Raw genomic sequence first — 21873 nt, 5'->3', positions numbered from 1 at the left:
TTTTTATATAAAATGATTACCATTCAAAAAAGATGACTAGGCTTGGCAAGAAACAGGATAAAATAAAAGCAAAAGAAAAACTAGACAATGCAAAAAAGAATGAAATAATACCATTTGCAGCAACATGGATGGACCTAGAGATTACATACTAAGTGAAGTAAGTCAGACAAAGAAAGACAAACATCATATGATATCACATATATGTAGAGTCTAAAAAAGATGATACAAATGAATTTATGTACAAAACAGAAATAGACCCACAGACATAGAAGACAAACTTATGGTTACCAAAGGGGAAAGGGGTTGGGGAGAGATAAATTAGGAGTTTGGGATTAACAGATATACATTACTATATATAAAATAGATAACCAACAAGGACCTACTGTATAGCACAGGGAACTATACTCAATGTTTTGTAATAAGCTATAAGGGAAAAGAATTTGAAAAGAAATAAATACATATGTAGCTACAACTGAATCACTTTGCTGTACATGTGAAACTAACACAACATTGTACACCAACTACACTTCAATTAAAAAAAAAAGAAAAGAAACACGTAAATCAGATATTAGCTTTTAAAATCACTATAATTAATATGTTTTAATACAATAAATTAAAATAAAGAGAATCTCATCAGAATCTTAAATCTATACAAAGAAGACACAGGCCTTGCAGGACATTTGGTCTTGTCCAAAATGTCCAGAAGACATTTGGTCCACAAAAAGGTCCTTGAAATTTAGCCCTGCTCAAAATGTCCATGGGCATGTTTGGTCCATGTTGAAAGGTTTTAGACAGGACCAAATGTCTGCTAATCAGACAAAGGCAATGCAAAATTGTATCTTTTTCATTTGTAAAAATAAAATAAACTTAAAAATTTAGTAAACAGATTTAGCAACAGATTTGACACACAAAACAATGGTTATTGAATTGAAAGATGAATCAATTAATACATCCTGGAAAATCATAGGTGAAAAAAATTGGAAAAGATAAATAACAAATAGGGCATGATAACATTATTGAATATACTGTGGGATTTCAGTTCTATTGGGAAAGACATAGTGAAATGGGGGCAAGAAACAATATTTCAACAGAAATTGACTAAAAAATTTTCAAACTGATAAAAGATATCAAGTATGATGAATGCAAAGAAATATACCCATAGGCACAGAACAGTAAACTGACTACTAACCCCAGAGAGAAAAATATCAATGAAAAACAGAGAAAGAGATGCATAATATTTTTAGAGAAGCAGCAATATGATGGAAACCAGATTTTTCAAGAAAAAGGTAATTTCAGTGAAAGTACATTTTTAGCATTCTGGTAAAATAACTGCCAACAAAAATCCACTTTGGAGTTTTTATCTTCAAAAAAGAAAGGTGAAAAATGTTCTTATGCAAATAAAATTGGTACAGATATAATTAGTTGCCCTCAGGCCCAAACTAAAAGAAATGCTAAAGAAAATTATTCAAGAGATTTAAAACTACATATATCAGTCAATAGGTTAAGTAGAAATAAACCTAATTCAAATAAACTCAGTTATCTTAATAGAGACAATATTTGTAAGACTTAAAAAAAAAAGGACCACAATATCTGCTGTTTAAAAAAGGCAAACCATCAATATGAAGACATTGAAAGTTTAGAAGTAAAGAATGGGAAAAATATACCATGCAAAAACTAACCAAAAGGGTACCTCAATAGTCTATTTAGACATGAATTTAAAGAATGTATAGAAGATCTCAAAAATATACTAAAATGTTGAGTACATGAGTGGACATGTACTCAATGAGCTCAGAAATGCTATAAAACAAGTCTAAATAAATTTCAAAGAACTGAAATAATGCAGAGAACTTTTTCTAAACACAGTTGTATTAATTTAGAAATCAATAGCAAACTAATATATAGATATTTTTCAAACATTTCAAGTAAGAAATAGGTTACAAAAGAAATCAAAAGAAAAATTAGAAAATATTTTAAACTGAATGAAAATAAAATCATAAGGTATTAAAATGTGTGGGATGCAATTAAACAGCAGTGAGAAGCAAAGTTAAAAATACAAATGTTTCTACTAGAAAAAAAATAATGCAAAGTCAATGATTCCAGTTTTTAACCTTAAGAAGTTACAAAAGGGAATTCCCTGGTGGTCCAGTGGTTAGGGGTCCATGCTTCCACTGAAGGGGGCACGGGTTGGATCCCTGGTTGGGGAATTAAGATTCCACATGCTGCACAGTGTAGCCAAAAAAAAAAAAAAAAAAGAAAGAAATTACAAAAGAAGTAAAAATTAAAGTCATTAAAGAAAAAAAATGATGAAAATAAATTAGAAATTGAAGAAACAGTAGTCAACACATTCAAAAATTGGTTCTTTGAAAAGAGTAATAAAAGTGATAAGCAGCTAGTAAGACTGAGCAAGAAGAGACTGAAATAACAAATTAATAATAAAAGAATTGAGAAAGACATTACTATAGATCCTATAGATATCACAGGAAAAGTAAATGAATACTATGAAAAAGTATATGCCAACACTTTTGATAAGTTAGAAAAAATAGGTAAGTTCTTTTAAAAACACAATTAGCTAAACATAGAAGAAATAAAAACTTAAAAATATAATTAGCGCTGTGTCTACTTAAAAAATTGAAACCATATTAAGAAACTCTTTAACAAATAGAGCTCCAGGTCCAATCATTTCAATAATGACCTCTATCAGTGAGGAAGAAATAAGTATTTTCAGAATAAAGAAGAAAAGGGAATAAAAATCAGATTATTTAGGTAGCCAGCATAACCTCATACTAAACTCTGTCGAAAGTATTACAAGAAAAAATAGTTTATACCAATATCACTCATAAACATAGGTAAAAATATCCTTACCAAAATACAGTCTACCCTCATTATTTACAGGTTCCATATTTGTGAATTTGTCTACTGGCTAAAACTTATTTGTAACTTCAGATCAATATGTGAAGTGCTTTCTAGCTTATTTGCAGACATGCATATGCACAAAGCAGCCAAAAATTGAGTCACCAGAAGAGCATGTTCCCAGCTTATGTCAAATAAGGTGGCATTCTGCCTTCTTGTTTTAGCTTTCATACTTAAAAATGTGTCCTTTTCACAGTCCATTTAATGCTATGTTTTTCACATTCGTGTGCTTTTTGTTGGTGATTTTGCTGTTTAAAATGGCCCACAAGTGTAGTGCTGAATTGCTATCTATGTTAAGTGAAAGGAGGCTGTGATGTGCCCTCAGGAGAAAAATCAAATATTAGATAAGCTTTGTTCAAGCATAAGTTATAGTACTTTAGCCATGAATTCTATGTAAATGAATCAACAATATATATTGAATAAGGTGTCTTTGAATAGAAAAACACACAAAACAAGGTTAAGTATTGATTAGTTGAGGAAAATATTGGGACCAGAGGCTTGCAGAAGCCTAACTTTGTCCTTCCCTAAATGCAATGGTTCCATATTTACTAACTCAATGTTTGTGGTGACTTTATAGAACAAAAATACCACAAATAATGAGAATCAACTGTATTAGCAAATCAAAGCCAACAATATAAGTAAGAAGCTAATACAACATGACAAGAAGAGTTTTTACCAGGAATGCAAAGTTGGTTTAATACTGGAAAAATAAATGTAATTTACCACATTATCAGAATAAAGGAGAAAAAAATGATCATCTATCAATAAATAAGAAAAACATTTGAAAAATTCAGAATATAATTAAAATTCAGCAAATTAGGAGTGAAAGAGAACTTCCTCAACCCATCAAATGTATTTGTGTATGTATTTACATATGCATGAATACATATATAAATACATACATACATATTTTAAATTGTGATACTACTTCAAAATCTGCAGCCTAATTTCCCCCCCATGAATTAAGCAAGATTTCAGGCTACAAGGAAGATAAACAAGAAGGATTTTTTCTATAAAATTGCATGAATGTTAAAGTAAAAAATTAAACAACTTCAACCTAAAGTGTTATAAAAACCTAATACTGGGAATTCCCTGGCAGTCCAGTGGTTAGAACTCTGTGCTTCCATTGCAGGGGGGACAGTTTTGATCCCTGGTTGGGAAACTAAGATCCTGCAAGCCACGCCACACAGCCAAAAAAATTAAAAATTAAAAAATAAATAAAAAATAAAAAACTAATACTTATGCCTGTTGGCCACCTGCAGTTCCTCTTTGAAAAAAGGTCTATTCAGTTCTCTGCCCATTTTTCAGTTGCATTGTTTGTTTTTTTGATGTTGAGTTGTATGAGCTGTTTATACGTGTTGAATATTAATCCCTTATCAGTCAGATCATTTGCAGATATTCTCTCCCATTCAGTAGATTGTCTTTTTTATTTTGTCAATGATTTCCTTTGTTGTGCAAAAGATTTTAAGTTTAATTAGGTCCCATTTGCTTATTTTTGCTTTTATTTCCTTTACTTTAGGAGACAGATCAAAAAACATATTACTGAGATTTAAGTCAAAGAGTGTTCTGCCTATGTTTTCCTCTAGGAGTTTTATACTATTCCATCTTACATTTAGGTCTTTAATCTATTTTGAGTTTTTTTTTGTGTACGGTGTTAGAGAATGTTCTAATTTCATTATTTTACATGTAGCTGTCCAGTTTTCCCAGGACAGCTTATTGAAGAGACTATCTTTTCTCCATTGTATATTCTTGCCTTCTTTGTCATAGATTAATTGACCATAAGTGTATGGGTTTATTTCTGGACTCTCTATCTTGTTCCATTGATCTATTGTGTCTGTTTCTGTGCCTGTACCATGGCTTTTTGATTACTGTAGTTTTGTAGTATTCTCTGAAGTCAGGGAGCATGATTCTTCCAGCTCTGTCCTTCTTTCTCAAGACTGTTTTGGCTATTTGGGGTCTTTTGGGTTTTCATACAAATTTTTAAATTATTTGTTCTAGTTCTGTGAAAATGCCATTGGTATTTTGATACAGATTGCATTGAATCTGTAGATTGCCTTGGGTAGTATAATCATTCGAAAAATGAAAATCAAAACTTCAATGAGATATCATCTCACACCTGTCAGAATGATTATCATCAAAAAGAACACAAATAACAAATGTTGGTGAGGATATAGAGAAACGGGAACACTCATACACTGTTGGTGGGAATGTAAATTGGTGCAGCCATTTTGGAAAACAGTGTGGAGGTTTCCAAAAAAACTAAAAATATAACTACCATATGACCCAGCAATTCCACTCCTGGGTATATATCTGAAAAAAACAAAAACACTAATTCTAAAAGATACAAGCACCCTATATTCATAACAGCCTTATTTACAATTGCCAAGATATGGAAGCAACCTAAGTGTCCATCAACAGATGAGTGGATAAAGAAGATGTGGTATACCTATATACAATGGAATACCACTCAGCCAAAAAGAAAGGAACAAAATTTTGTCATTTGCAGTCACATGGATGGACTTGGAGGGCATTATTCTAAGTGAAATAAGTCAGACAGAGAAAGACAAATACTATATAATATCACTTATATGTGGATTATTTGTAAACCCCTCTATCTGTAGAAATAGATAATGACATATGCACTATTATAAGCATGGTTAATGCTGCCAAAAAGAGAGTTTAACCTCCAGTTCTCAGCTGGATTCCCTTTAAAGTTGGAGACTACTGATGCTTCATATAATGACTCTTCACTTTTTTTACTTGTTTCCATTTCAGCAGTTACCATTTTTGTCCTGGCCCTCATAACTTCACACATGGATTATTTCAACAGACACCTAGCTGTTCTCCTTCAATTCAGTTTCATGCCAATCCATTCTTCATAGTGCTTATAAAATTAATCTTCCTGAAACACTGTTTCATCACATCTCTTTCCTGTTCCAGAATGATGTGGTTCCTGCTTTCTTGCTGAGTCAAACATAAGGGCTCTCTACTTTCTCCTTTTAAACTCTGCTCTTATCAGCCTGATACATTTTTATGGACCTTTAACATAGTCATGTAATCTTATGGCTCTCCATATGACATGGTCGCTCTGTGTCTGTGATTACCAACTCTTTCATTCTTTCTTTCTATAGGGCTCCCTCTTCTTTCAACCATATCTCACTTCTTCCTCCAAGAGTAATCGCATATTCACCTTTTCCAAATCCTCTTTTTACTTATTTCCCATTTGTCACCTTCTAGCAGATGTTTACTCTTAATTTACACTTAAAATTCACTAATGGTTACATATTTGCAAGTTAAGCTTCACTGTTCCTCCTGAGGAAGGAGGATATGTATATATACTTATGATTTTTGCAAATAGTAACATGGGTTCTAATTCTCTTGTGTGCTTTTAGAATTCATAACACAATGCACTATGTGAAGAAAACATTTGGCCTATGTAACACTTTACTTATACAGGAATATTATAGTTTATTTTCATTCCACCTTTTTAGAAGGAGACAGCTTATGAAGATGTATACATAATATGGTAAGAGAGCATAAACTGTATGTACCTGAAAAAATAGAGTCAAGAAAGAACTTCTGACCAAAAGAAATGTATTGCTGAAGTCCTATAAACCTCATCAGAGCAGACCTCAAGTTTGGTTGCAGGTTTTCTGGCAGTCAACAAGTAGAAGGAATCCTGCACAGAAGCGAACTGTTTTCTTAGGAGTAGCATATCTAACTAGTATTCCTTATATTATAACCAGCCATATTCATAAGTTTAAAACTATTTTTAGACCAATAAATTTAGGCCTTTTCTACAATTTAACTTTTGAACCATGAAACGGAGCCAACTGAGACAGAAAAGTAGTAAAAGAATTGGAAAAAAATATTGGAGCAGAACTCCCTAATCTTCCAGGCATTCATACTGGAAGCAAGCAGACCAAGTGCTTATATAAAAAGTGAACAAAATAGTTCAACGTTGAGTTGACCCTAAGGAAGAATGATCCAATGAACAATTATCTTTGTAATTTTAAAGGTAAGAGAGACTTGTAGGAAAAGGGGAACTTATTTTTAACCTATTGCTTCATATTCATTCAACTTGCATGACCTTTTAGATTATGAAACAGGCCCAGTGTTCTTTGCTAGATATAGCAGAAACTGTCTACACATTATACATTGCTCCTTTTTCCTTTAGAGAATCTCTATTATGTTCAGAAAGCCAATATAACAGCTAAAAATACTTCCTTCCCAAACTTCTTTCCAGTTGGGATAAGATATATGGCACAATCTTAATTAGACATAAGATGAGGATTTCTGGGAGAGTTTTCACTTTGCTGATGAAGGTACTGCTCCTTGTGTTCCTCTTTTCTTCTTCATGCCTGAAATGTAGCCATGATGTCTGGAGGAGAAGCAGTCCCTTGACAGCCTCGAGACCACAGGAATAAAGATGAAGGCCTACATCTGTATACTGGAGGATAAAGAGAGAAAGGCCGTATCTCTATGGCAATTGTTGAGCCACTGCAAGAGTCCAGGAATACCTTCCTACCTCTGGGCCTCAATGTTTAAGATTTAGGTTTGAATTGTGAAAGTACCTTAGCCGAATATGCAAATGGTTGAAAGTGAGGTGAGGTTGAGTAGAAGTCAGAGACCAAGCAGTATGGAGACAGTGTCTTGACTTGACTGTAGGGCTGACATTTGACGTTTAAGCCAACGGTCCATTATCTAGTGCCTAAAGTGCCACAGTCATTGGAACCCAAGGGAGCTAGCTGCTCATGACAGGTAAGGCATAATTTACATCATAATCAGGTGAGGGGCTTCAGTGTTTTTAATTGATCAGAATTCCAGCCAGAAACTCAATATATGTGCAGTAGCTATTCTTATTGCAGGAGAAGATTGGTAAAATTAGATAAAATCTTTAAGTTCAAATTCCCCTCAAGCTGGTATTCAAAGCAGAACTTCCTATTGGATAAATGAACTACTAAAAGTACAATGAGGCAAACAGCTTCATAATCAGTCTATACAGTGGCTACTGAGAGAAAAAACTCATCATATTCTGCATATAATTTGAAGCTAGAGTCCATGGAATTCCTGAAAATTGGGAGTGAAGTATGAGAGAAAGAAAAGTCAGGCATGACTTTTCAGTGGAAGGCTTTTGGCTGAGCCACTGAAGGATGGAAATACCATCAAGTGTACTGAGGAGATTTGAGGAGGATAAGTTTTAGAAGGAATATCTGTTAAAGTTTGGACATGTACAATTTAAAATATTTATTGGACATCCATCTGGAAATATTAAGTAGATTGTTTAATATGTGAGTATAGCTTTTAGGAGAGAATTCTAGGCAGGAGATACAAGTTTGAGAGTAGTCAGCAAATATATAATAGGTAAAGTCATGAGACTAACCAGACAAGCTAATAAATGGTGGATCCTGGATTAGGATTTAGTAAGGTCTAAGCAAAGGTGTGAAGGCAGTGTCTTCAGTGAGTGGATCTGAAGAAGTCAGGGCTACTATTTAATGATAAAGCCATCTGACCTTCTTGCCTGAAAGGGAGGGCAGAAGTGGTGTGGGGTGATTTTGTAACGAGAGGCTTGCTGTCATAAGGAAAATGGAGGAATCATTTCTTACCTGGAATTCAGGTTTTCCTGGATCAGGGAAATGACTGAGGTTATGTGTTAAGAGGGACTAGCTGAGGAAAGTAGATCAGAAAATAGTATCTCAATGGACATCAAGGACAAGGAGAGCCAGAAGCACAAGTACTGATCTAGTGATTCCGAGAGCTCAGGAGAGCAATAGGATAAGTGAGTAAACAAGAGAGAAAAAGAACGTTATCAGAATTTATTATATTTAGTAATTTTTGTATGTAGTAAACATATTGATTGTTGTGTATCTGATCACTTGGAAGTTATTGTGTGTATGATTATGGTGTTTGTATTTCAGCAGGATCTCACTCAAGATGCTGTGTTGTCTTGTATATTTTCTTATTTTTGAATGTGAGCTATGATCTCTGCAACTTTATGTTTTGAGAAGTTTTGGGGTCTAAGTGAAAGGTGAGTTTCTCCCATGAAGATCTGCATTACTTCTACTAGGTACTGGAAGCATTAATGATCCTAAAGAAGACTAATAAATATGGAGCTTAAGGGATCTTTGGAATCAGAAAAGAAAATGTGAGTTGGTATTAGAATCTCTTGTGAGGGTTGGTGTGTGGTGGTGCCTTTTTAGCAGAGATTTTTCTTTTCCTCCAGTTGGCTCCAAAGTCAGGACAAGAAAGTTTCCTTGTAGCTTTCTGTGGGGAAAATTCACCCTCTTATTTCCCACCATGCTATTTGCAGTACCAGTGGTCTGGGACCATATCCATGTGAAGGGACGTCTCTAGTCTTTGTTTGGAAGCTGGCTGTCACTGGCTTCCATTTGTCTTTAAGGCAAAACTGGCTTCAGTTCTCTGGATTCCTGCTTCCCACTCAGTTTTGTCTTCTACTTCTTCTTTTTTTCCTAACTTGATGCTCTTAAATATTATTATTATTTTAAAATTATGCATTATGTGTAGGTTGTTTTGTAAAGGACTGTAGTTGAGAAGCCCATAGACTGCTTGTCAGGCCCTTTGTTTTCTAAAGAATATGTTGCTGGGCCCACTATCTTTACAAGGCTAGACACTGGGCATGTAACTGAATTACTTGTCCATACAATTAAAATAAGCTTTTATGGTACAGATTTCAAAATTCTGACTCATGTGATAGACACTAACTTAGTTAATGGATATGATATTGTTCACTTCTAACTTATTCATTATGGGATGTATTCAAAGTAACTGGGGTTTAATCTTGACAGTACTATTTGTCTCATTCCCAAAGTTAACAGGAGAGTGCTCTATAACTCATCCATATTCTCAGCAACGTACTATGGCTTTAATAAGGGCAATTTCATCATTAACTATAAAATTGGCATGAAATGGTAGAGTAGTCTCAGTAACTTGTTTCTGTGATAGAAAACAGACACACACTCTGGGACTGTACATCTGGCACCCTCAGTGATAAATTAAATTTTTGTTTTTAATTGTCTCAATACCCATAATTAACAACTGTTTTGGGGCTAAAAGAATGTAACTTTTTTTCAAATTTATAGTTTTCTTCCTCAACTTTTGAGTAAATGTTTTCTGTCTCATTAACTTATCTCACGTATCTCGATGTGAGAAGAGATTACCTAAATATTTGTATACTGTGTTTTGTATATCTTTCTATAGATGAGTACATAAATGACTTAAGATGTATAGAAATACAAAAAGTTAGGAAATAAATGTTATGCTTATTTTTCTTTAGCTTATTTTGCAGGTCCTTTCTGTCTTTGCAGATCATCAGAACAATTGGTAGTAAAGCTGGTGGGTCAGTGTAGACAGCTATTATCTCATTCATTAACACCAAAACTGGTATGGACTGCCCTGCCACTGGACCATACTCCTTTTAATATTTTATGCCCATTTTCTACCCATTCTACCCATGGGTAGAATTTCTTGTTTAGGAACCTTAATTGTTCTTCTGGTTATAATTCCATGTTTGGAGAGAATATACTTTTCTATGCAAAGCTGATTATCAAGATTTTTTTTTTTTTTTTTTTGCCATGGCTGCAGTCCAGCATGCCTGCCTAGACAACATTAAGTATTGAACAATAGTTAGAAAAATAAATGGAAATATAATGTATTGACGAATGTCATGCTAAGCCAAGAGCAGTTTTTTTCTTTGCATTGATCTGAGAGATTTAACATTTGGATTATGATGTAGTCTTTGACTTTTGACTCTAAGCTCACAGAGCAAATTCATCTTCTATTTGAGGGGCATTCAAACTGGCGTTTGACCCACTTTAGGGCTGGCCACTAGGTGGCAGATATAACCGTTCTCATGTTAATAGCTGAACAAAATTGGATCTAATTTCTTTAACCATATGTTGACACCAGAGAGCTACTAGTGTTAAACTCTTTGAATATCATTTAGTTTTACTTTGGTTTTTGTGTGTGGATGTGCATAAAACCAGATATTTGGAACGTTGGTGCCATCTGCACACTTCATATTGTTATTTTAATGTACATATTCAAGTTTCAAAAGGGGATTTTTTTTTTAATCATGCTAGGTTGCTGATTAGTTGATTGATGAGTTACAGCAAAACCAAACTTGTGCATGTCTATTTTGCCTACTGGGTAAACCAGAAACATCAAGAGTGAAGAGGGCCTCAAATGTAGAGGAGTTCAAGGGCATTGCTGAGGGAGAAAGGACGACAAAATTTTCCATAAATTGGTCTCCCATCTTTAGTAACAGCCAGTTTTCTCAAACATGAAAATCATTTCCAGGAAGCAACTTTACTGCTGTTCCTCACAATTAGAGAAAAGGAGGCAGTGGTGTCCAAATGATGCTTGACAGCCTGGGTAACAAGCACCAACCATCTGTGCTACTGCAGCTCTGTTTGTATTTTTAATGTTTACACATACAGCAAAGATAATTAAAAATAACTATAATTAAAAATGATTACAACAAATTACTTTTCCCTCAACAGTAATATGTGTCTGTAACTTATAAGTTACTTACTAAAGTAACCTTTATGGAGTCTAACAAGAAAACACTGCAATTCCTGCCTCGTTTCACAAAGTTTAGAGACTTGAGGGAGGGGAGATCTTCCCAACCATGAAACTATTTGGCTCAGAGTACTTCGCAAACTATTGATAATATAGGAATTATTTCTGTATCAATAATACAAGAAAGTTATTTTTTCTGTGAAGGAAAGATTAAATGTAGTTTCTTTCCCTAAAAACCTAAAGTTAAATGACTAGGAAGGGATAAAAAAACCAAACTTATCTCCTTGCATAGTCCTTCATTAAAACAATTTTTTCAAGGTGTCATATGAAATATGGAGAGACCATTCCCATCAGGAACAATACTCTTCTCTGCCTTGTCAAGAAACTTGGAGTCTTTCAATATCCTCCAATTACGTTCTCTAAAGAAGATGCTGGTTGATAATGGGAAGTTGAAGAGTCTTTCCAGGGAAAGAGTAGGGAAATTGACATAATCTTTACGGAAGGGTTTGAAATTTAGCCAGGAAGTACAGGTTAAGGGTGTGACCCTTGGAACTAGACGATCTGGATACTAATTCCACGTCCTGCATTTTCTAGGGATGGGTTAATGTCATTTGTGCCTCAGTTTTCTCATCTATACCATGTGGATTATAATAACATATCTCAAATAATAGTGGCAACGATAGAGTGAATTAACACACATAATGCTTGAAGCAATACATGTACATAGTAAATTTAATAGTAACAAATATTAATAACTACTTATATTTATAGTTGGCCACCCGTGAGAGGTTTATGACTATGCCTTTAAGTTTTTACGCCCTTCAAACCACTGGCAATTGCTAAGTTCCCTGCATCCTACTTATGTTTGCTAAAGGAGACTCTGTAGCTATAGAAGAGTTTAAATTAGGAAACAGGGTATTCACATCTATTGGATTCTGTTTTGAGGATTTCAAGGGGAGTCAGAATGAAACTGTAAGACAAATTAGCATCCTTTTGAGGATATTTAATAATATTTTAATTATTAATTTTTCAGCTTTATTGGGGTATGATTGACAAATAAAAATTGTATATATTTAAGGTGTTCAATGTGATGATTTGAGATACATATTCATTGTGAAATGATTACCATCATCAAGCTAATTACATATCTATTACCTCACATAGTTACTATTTTGAGTGTGTGTGTGTGACGAATACTTAAGATCTACTCTCAGCAAATTTCAAACACACAATATATTATTATTAACTCTAGCCTCCATGCTGTACACTATGTCTCCAGAATTTATTCATCTTATAAATGAAAGTTTATGCCCTTTGACTAACACCTCATTGCCCCACCCAACCCTCAGCACCTGGTACCACCATTCTACTCTCTGTTTCTAAAAGTTTGACTCTTTAGATTCCACATGTAGTGAGATCATACAGTATTTGTCTTTCTGGGTCTGGCTTATTTAACTTAGCATAATGTTCTCCAGATTCATCCATGTTGTCACAAATAGCAGGATTTCACATTTCTTCACAAACTGGCCAATTCTTGTTATCTTTTCTCTTTTTGATAGTAGCCATTCTAACAGGTGGAGGTGATATCTCATTGTGGTTTGGTTTGCATTTCCCTGACGATTAGTGAAATTGAACACATTTTTATGTTTACAAATGAATAAAAATGGCATTTGTATGTCTTATTTTGAGAAATGTCTATTCAAGCACTTTACCCATTTTAAAATCAGATTATTTCTTTTTTTGCTACTGAGTTGAGTTCCTTATATGTTTTGGAAATTAACCCCTTATGGGTTATATGGTTTGCAAGTGTTTTCTCTCATTTCATAGATTGTCCCATCACTCTGTTGATTGTTTCCTTTCCAATACAGAAGCTGTTCAGTTTAATGCAATCTTGTCATTTTTTACTTTCATTGCCTGAGTTTCTGAGATCATATTTTAAAAACGATTGCCCAGACTAATGTCAAGAAACTCATTTCCTATATTTTCTTCTAATAAAGTAAGTTTCAGGTACATTTAAGTCTAATCCATTTTGAGTTGATTTTTATACATGGTGTGAGATAAGGGTTTTATTTCATTATTATTCATGTGAATATCCACTTTTTTCAACACCATTTGTTGAAGAGACTATCTTTTCCTCACTGTATATTCTTGGCACCTTTGCCAATGATCAGTTGATTGTAAATGTGTGGGTTTATTTCTGGGATTCTTCTTCTCTTGCATTGACTTATGTATCTGTTTTTCTGCCAGTACCATACTGTTTTGATTATTGTAACTTGCAGTATCTTTTGAAATCAGGCAGTGTGATGCCTTCGACTTTGTTCTTATTCAAGATTGCTTTGGCTTTTGGGGAACTTTTGTGGTTTCATATGAATTTTAGGATTTTTTATTCTATTTTTGTAAAAAATACCATTTGTGTTTTGATAGAGATTGCACCTGTAGATCCCTAAGGGTATTAAGGGCATTTTAACAATATTAATTCTTCTAATCCATGAGTACAGAGTATCTTTTTATTTATTTGTCTTTTTGAATTTCTTTCATCAATATTTTATACTGTGCACTGTAAAGTTCTTTAACCAGCTTAAATTTATTCCTAAGTATTTTATTCTTTTGGTGCTGTTGCAAATGGGATTGGTTTCTTAATTTCTTTTTCAGGAGTTTGTTGTTAGTGTACAAAACACAACTGATTTTTGTATACTGAAACTTATTCCAGTAGATTTTTGGTGAAGTTTTCAGGGTTTTCTGTATATAAGATCATGTCACTTGCAAACAGAGGCAATTTTACTTTTTCCTTTTTGATTATGATGCTATTTATTTTTATTGTATTTTATTTTATATCTTATTGCCTAATTGCTCTGTCTAGGACTTCCAGTACTATGTTGAATAGAAGTGGCAAAAGTAGGCATATTTGTCTTTTTCCTGACCCTAGGGGAAACGTTTTCAGATTTTCACCATTGAGTATGATGTTAGCTGTGAGCTTCTCTTTTCAGAAAAACACCTCTTAGTTTCGTTGATCTTTTCTACTGTCTATTTAGTCTCTATTTCATTTATTTCTGCTCTGATATTTGTTATTTCCTTCCTTCTGCTAACTTTGGTCCTAGTTTATTCTTCTTCTAGTAACTTCAGGTGTAAATTCAGGTTGTTTATTTGAAATCTTTTTTTGTTTCGTACTGTAGGCATTTATCATTACAAACTTCCCTCTTGGAAATGCTTTTCCTGCATACCACAAGTTTTGGTATTTTTTTTTTTATTTTTTAATTTAATTTTATATATTTTTTTATATAGCATGTTCTTATTACTCATCAATTTTATGCACATCAGTGTATACATGTCAATCCCAATCTCCCAATTCATCACACCATCACACCCACCCCCGGCCGCTTTCCCCGCTTGGTGTCTATACGTTTGTTCTCTACACCTGTGTCTCAATTTCTGCCCTGCAAACCAGTTCATCTGTACCATTTTTCTAGGTTCCACATATATGCGTTAATATAGGATATTTGTTTTTCTCTTTCTGACTTACTTCACTCTGTATGACAGTCTCTAGACCCATCCACGTCACAACAAATGACCCCATTTTGTTCGTTTTTATGGCTGAGTAATATTCCACTGTATATATGTACCACATCTTCTTTATCCATTTGTCTGTCGATGGGCATTTAGGTTGCTTCCATGACCTGGCTACTGCAAATAGTGCTGCAATGAACATTGGGGTGCATGTGTCTTTTTGAATTATGTTTTTTCAGGGTATATGCCCAGTAGTCGGATTGCTGGATCATATGGTAATTCTATTTTTAGTTTTTTAAGGAACCTCCATACAGTTCTCCATAGTGGCTGTATCAATTTACATTCCCATCAACAGTGCAAGAGGGTTCCCTTTCCTCCACACCCTCTCTAGCATTCATTGTTTGTAGATTTTCTGATGATGCCCATTCTGGTGTGAGGTGATACCTCACTGTAGTTTTGATTTGCATTTCTCTAATAATTAGTGATGTTGAGCAGCTTTTCATGTGCTTCTTGGCCATCTGTATGTCTTCTTTGGAGAAATGTCTATTTAGGTCTTCTGCCCATTTTTGGATTGGGTTGTTTGTTTTTTTAATATTGAGCTGCATGAACTGTTTATATATTTTGGAGATTAATCCTTTGTCCACTGATTTCTTTGCAAATATTTTCCACCATTCTGAAGGTTGTCTTTTCGTCTTGTTTATGGTTTCCTTTGCTGTGCAAAAGCTTTGAAGTTTCATTAGGTCCCATTTGTTTATTTTTGTTTTTATTTCCATTACTCTAGGAGGTGGATCAAAAAACATCTTACTGTGATTTATGTCAAAAAGTGCTCTTCCTATGTTTTCCTCTAAGAGTTTTAGAGTGTCTGGTCTTACATTTAGGTGTCTAATCCATTTTGAGTTTATTTTTGTGTATGGTGTTAGGGAGTGTTCTAATTTCATTCTTTTACATGTAGCTGTCTAGTTTTCCCAGCACCACTTATTGAAGAGACTGTCTTTTCTCCATTGTATATCCTTGTCTCCTTTGTCATAGATTAGTTGACCATAGGTGCGTGGGTTTCTCTCTGGGTTTTCTATCTTGTTCCATTGATCTATGTTTCTGTTTTTGTGCCAGTACCATATTGTCTTGATTACTGTAGCTTTGCAGTATAGTCTGAAGTCAGGGAGTCTGATTCCTCCAGCTCCATTTTTTCCCTCAAAACTGTTTTGTCTATTAGGGGTCTTTGGTGTCTCCATACAAATTTTAAGATTTTTTGTTCTAGTTCTGTAAAAAATGCCATTGGTAATTTGATAGGGATTGCATTGAATCTGTAGATTGCTTTGGGTAGTATAGTCATTTTCACAATATTGATTCTTCCAATCCAAGAGCATGGTATACCTCTCCATCCGTTGGTATCATCTTTAATTTCTTTCATCAGTGTCTTATAGTTTTCTGCATACAGGTCTTGTGTCTTCTTAGCTAGGTTTTTTCCTAGGTATTTTATTCTTTTTGTTCCCATGGTAAATGGGAGTGTTTCCTTAATTTCTCTTTCAGATTTTTCACCATTAGTGTATAGGAATGCAAGAGATTTCTGTGCATTCATTTTGTATCCTGCAACTTTACCAAATTCATTGATTAGCTCTAGTAGTTTTCTGGTGGCATCTTTAGGAATCTCTATATATAGTACCATGTCATCTGCAAACAGTGACAGTTTTACTTCTTCTTTTCCAAATTGTATTCCTTTTATTTCTTTTTCTTCTCTGACTGCTGTGGCTAGGACTTCCAAAACTATGTTGAATAATTGTGGTGAGAGTGGACATCTTGGCTTGTTCCTGATCTTAGAGGAAATGCTTACAGTTTTTCACCATTGAGAATGATGTTTGCTGTGGGTTTGTCGTATATGGCCTTTATTATGTTGAGGTAGCTTCCCTCTATGCCCACTTTCTGGAGAGTTTTTATCAGAAATGGTGTTGAATTTTGTCAAAAGCTTTTTCTGCATCTGTTGAGATGATCATATGGTTTTTATTCTTCAATTTGTTAATATGGTGTAACACATTGATTGATGTGCGTATATTGAAGAATCCTTGCATTCCTGGGATAAATCCCACTTGGTCATGGTGTATGATCCTTTTAATGTGTTGTTGGATTCTGTTTGCTAGTATTTTGTTGAGGATTTTTGCATCTATATTCATCAGTGATATTGGTCTGTAATTTTTTTTTGTAGTATCTTTGTCTGATTTTGGTATCAGGGTGATGGTGGCCTCATAGAATGAGTTTGGGAGTTTTCCTTCCTCTGCAATTTTTTGAAGAGTTTGAGAAGGATTGGTGTTAGCTCTTCTCAAAATGTTTGATAGAATTCACCTGTGAAGGCATCTGGTCCTGGACTTTTGTTTGTTGGAAGATTTTTAATCACAGTTTCAATTTCATTACTTGTGATTGGTCTGTTCATATTTTCTATTTCTTCCTGGTTCAGTCTTGGAAGGTTATACCTTTCTAAGAATTTGTCCATTTCTTCCATGTTGTCCATTTTATTGGCATAGAGTTGCTCGTAGTAGTCTCTTATGATCCTTTGTATTTCTGCGGTGTCTGTTGTAACTTCTTTTTCATTTCTAATTTTATTGATTTGAGTCCTCTCCCTCTTTTTCTTGATGAGTTTGGCTAATGGTTTATCAATTTTGTTTCTCTTCTCAAAGAACCAGCTTTTAGTTTTATTGATATTGTTATTGTTTTCTTTGTTTGTATTTCATTTATTTCTGCTCTGATCTTTATGAGTTCTTTCCTTCTGCTAACTTTGGGTTTTGTTTGTTCTTCTTTTTCTAGTTCCTTTAGGTGTAAGGTTAGGTTGTTTATTTGAGATTTTTCTTGTTTCTTGAGGTAGGCTTGTATAGCTATAAACTTCCCTGTTAGAACTGCTTTTGCTGCATCCCATAGGTTTTGGATCGTCGTGTTTTCATTGTCATTTGTCTCTAGGTATTTTTTGATTTCCTCTTTGATTTCTTCAGTGATCTCTTGGTTATTTAGTAACGTATTGTTTAGCTTCCATGTGTTTCTGTTTTTTACGTTTTTTCCCCTGTAATTGATTTCTAATCTCATAGCGTTGTGGTCAGAAAAGATGCTTGATATGATTTCAATTTTCTTAAATTTACTGAGGCTTGATTTGTGACCCAAGATGTGATCTATCCTGGAGAATGTTCTGTGTGCACTTGAGAAGAAAGTGTATTTTGCTGTTTTTGGATGGAATGTCCTATAAATATCAATTAAATCTATCTGGTCTATTGTGTCATTTAAAGCTTCTGTTTCCTTATTTATTTTTATTTTGGATGATCTGTCCATTGGTGTAAGTGAGGTGTTAAACTCCCCCACTATTATTGTGTTACTGTCGATTTCCTCTTTTATAGCTGTTAGCAGCTGCATTATGTATTGAGGTGCTCCTATGTTGGGTGCATATATATTTATAATTGTTATATCTTCTTCTTGGATTGATCCCTTGATCATTATGTAGTGTCCTTCCTTGTCCCTTGTAAAATTCTTTATCTGAAAGTCTATTTTATCTGATATGAGTATTGCTACTCCAGCTTTCTTTTGATTTCCATTTGCATGGAATATCTTTTTCCATCCCCTCACGTTCAGTCTGAATGTGTCCCTAGGTCTGAAGTGGATCTCTTGTAGACAGCATATATATGGGTCTTGTTTTTGTATCCATTCAGCAAGCCTATGTCTTTTCGTTGGTGCATGTAGTCCATTCACGTTTAGGGTAATTATCGATATGTATGTTCCTATGACCATTTTCTTAATTGTTTTGGGTTTGTTTTTGTACGTCCTTTTCTTCTCTTGTGTTTCCCACATAGAGAAGTTCCTTTAACATTTGTTGTAGATCTGGTTTGGTGGTGCTGAATTCTCTTAGCTTTTGCTTGTCTGTAAAGCTTTTGATTTCACCATTAAATCTGAATGAGATCCTTGCTGGGTAGAGTAATCTTGGTTGTAGGTTCTTCCCTTTCATCACTTTAAGTATATCATGCCACTCCTTTCTGGCTTGTAGAGTTTCTGCTGAGAAATCAGCTGTTAACCTTATGGGAGTTCCCTTGTATATTATTTGTCATTTTTCCCTTGCTGTTTTCAATAATTTTTCTTTGTCTTTAATTTTTGCCAATTTGATTACTATGTGTCTCGGCGTGTTTCTCCTTGGGTTTATCCTGTATGGGACTCTCTGCGCTTCCTGGACTTGGGTGGCTATTTCCTTTCCCATGTTAGGGAAGTTTTCGACCATAATCTCTTCAAATATTTTCTCGGGTCCTTTCTCTCTCTCTTCTCCTTCTGGGACCTCTATAATGCGAATGTTGTTGCGTTTAATGTTGTCCCAGAGGTCTCTTAGGCTGTCTTCATTTCTTTTCATTCTTTTTTCTTTATTCTGTTCCACAACAGTGAATTCCACCATTCTGTCTTCCAGGTCACTTATCCGTTCTTCTGTCTTAGTTATTCTGCTATTGATTCCTTCTAGTGTAGTTTTCATTTCAGTTATTGCATTGTTCATCTCTGTTTGTTTGTTCTTTAATTCTTCTAGGTCTTTGTTAAATATTTCTTGCATCTTCTTGATCTTTGCCTCCATTCTTTTTCCGAGGTCCTGGATCATCTTCACTATCATTATTCTAATTTCTTTTTCTGGAAGGTTGCCTATCTCCACTTCATTTAGTTGTTTTTCTGGGGTTTTATCTTGTTCCTTCATCTGGTACATAGCCCTCTGCCTTTTCATCTTATCTATCTTTCTGTGAATGTGGTTTTTGTTCCCCAGGCTGCAGGACTGTAGTTTTTCTTGCTTCTGCTGTCTGCCCTCTGGTGGATGAGGCTATCTAAGAGACTTATGCAGGTTTCCTCAAGTTTTGGTATATTTAGTTTCCATTTTTTTTTGTCTTAATATATGTTTTCATTTCACTTGATTTCTTCTTTGACCTATTAGTTATTCAGCAGTGTGTTTTTTGATATCTACATATTATAATTGTGAATTATCCAGTTTTCCCCATTTTATTGATTTCTAGTTTCATAACTACTTTATGATTTCTAGTTTAATCATAAACTAGCTTATTGATTTCTAGTTTCTGACCACTGTGATCAGAAAAGACATTTCATATGATTTCAATCCTCTTAAATTTGTTCAGACTTGTTTGTAGCCTAACATATAATCTTCTGTGTGTGCTTGAGAAGAATGTGTATTCTGCTGGTATTGGTTGAAATGTTCTGTATATGTTTATTGGGTTTATTTGGTCTAAAGTTTAGTCAAGTAATACAATGTTACTTTATTGATTTTCTGTCTGGATGATATGTCTATTGTTGAAAATGTGTATTGAAGTTTATTATTATTGTAGTCTCATAGTCTCCCTTCATTTCTGTTAATATTAGCTTTATATATTAGGTGCTCTGATGTTGGGTGAATATATACTTACAATTGTTACATCTTCTTGATAATTTACCCCTTATGATTATATAATGATCTTTTGTCTCGTTACAATTTTTTACTTAAAGTCAATTTTGTCTGATATAAATATAGTTACTTTTGCTCTCTTTAGTTTTCTATTTGCATGGAATATCTTTTAAAAATCCTTTCGATTTTATCCATGTATGTCCTTAAAGCTGAAGTGAGTCTCTTGCAGGCAATCTATAGTTGGGTCTTGTTTTGCATGCATTCATACACTCTATCTTTTGATTGGAAAATTTAATCCATTTATATTTAAAGTAATTATTGATATGTAAGGACTTACCATTTCCATTTTCCTAATTGTTTTCTGGTTATTTTCAATTTCCTTTTTTCCTTTCTTCCTCTTGCTGTTTTCCATTGTGATTTGATAATTTTCTATAGTGAATGCTTTGATTTCTTTCTCTTTCTCTTTTATTTATTTCCTATAGGATTTTTTCTTTTTGGTTACCATAATACTTGCATAAAATATCTTGTAGTTATAACAGTCTATTTTAAGTTGATAACAACTTACATACAAAAACTTTACATTATAGCTTCTTCCTCACATTTTGTTTTCAATGTCACACTTTACATCTCTTTATACTGTGCCTCCATGTATAAAATATTGTAGCTATAGTTATTTTCATATTTTTGTCTTTCAACCTTTACATTAGAGTTAAAAGTGATTTACACAGCACCATTACTAAAATTTCACTAAATGTTTACCTTTAAGATGAGTACTTTCTTATGTTTTTATGTTACTAACTGACATCCTTTCATTTTAGCTTGAATAACTCCCTTCAGTATTTCTTTTAAGACAAGTCTAGTTGTTACAAACTCCTTTAACTTTTGTTTGCCTGAGAAAGTCTTTCTCTCTCCTTTATTTCTGAAGTATGCTTTCATAGGTAAAGCATTCTTGGTTAGTAGTTTTATTCTTTCTGCACTTCTCACGCCCTGCTAGTTTTTTGCAGAGAAATCCACTGATAGCTTTATGGGGGCTCCCTTGGATGTAATGAATGTTTATTTTTATTACTGCTTTCACAATCTCTCTTCTGCTTCTGGGACTTACACAATACATATATTAATTCTCTTAATGATATCCCATAAATCCTGCAGGTTTTCTTCATTCATTTTCTGTTTTTCTTCTCTGGTTGGATAATTTCAAATGACCTGTCTTCAAGTTCATAAATTTTTTTCTTCTGGTTGGTTGAGTCTGCTGTCAATGCTCTCTGTTGCACTTTCATTTAATTCATGCATTCTTCAGCTCTAATTTTTTTTTATGATTTCTATCTTTGTTGAACTTACTATTTTGTTCATGTGTGGTCGACCTTGAACAGCACAAGTTTGAACTCTGCAGGTCCACTTAAACATGGATTTTGTTTTTTAATACATATGTACTATAGTACAACTTGATTCATGGTTAGTTGATTTTGTGGTTGTAGAACCATAGATATGGAGGGCTTAAACTTATATGTGAAATTTTGACTGCACAATGG

Source organism: Balaenoptera physalus, assembly GCF_965194825.1.
Source record: "Balaenoptera physalus genome assembly, chromosome: 13".
In the NCBI taxonomy this organism is placed as follows: domain Eukaryota; kingdom Metazoa; phylum Chordata; class Mammalia; order Artiodactyla; family Balaenopteridae; genus Balaenoptera; species Balaenoptera physalus.
Note: the sequence above shows the minus strand (reverse complement) of the source record.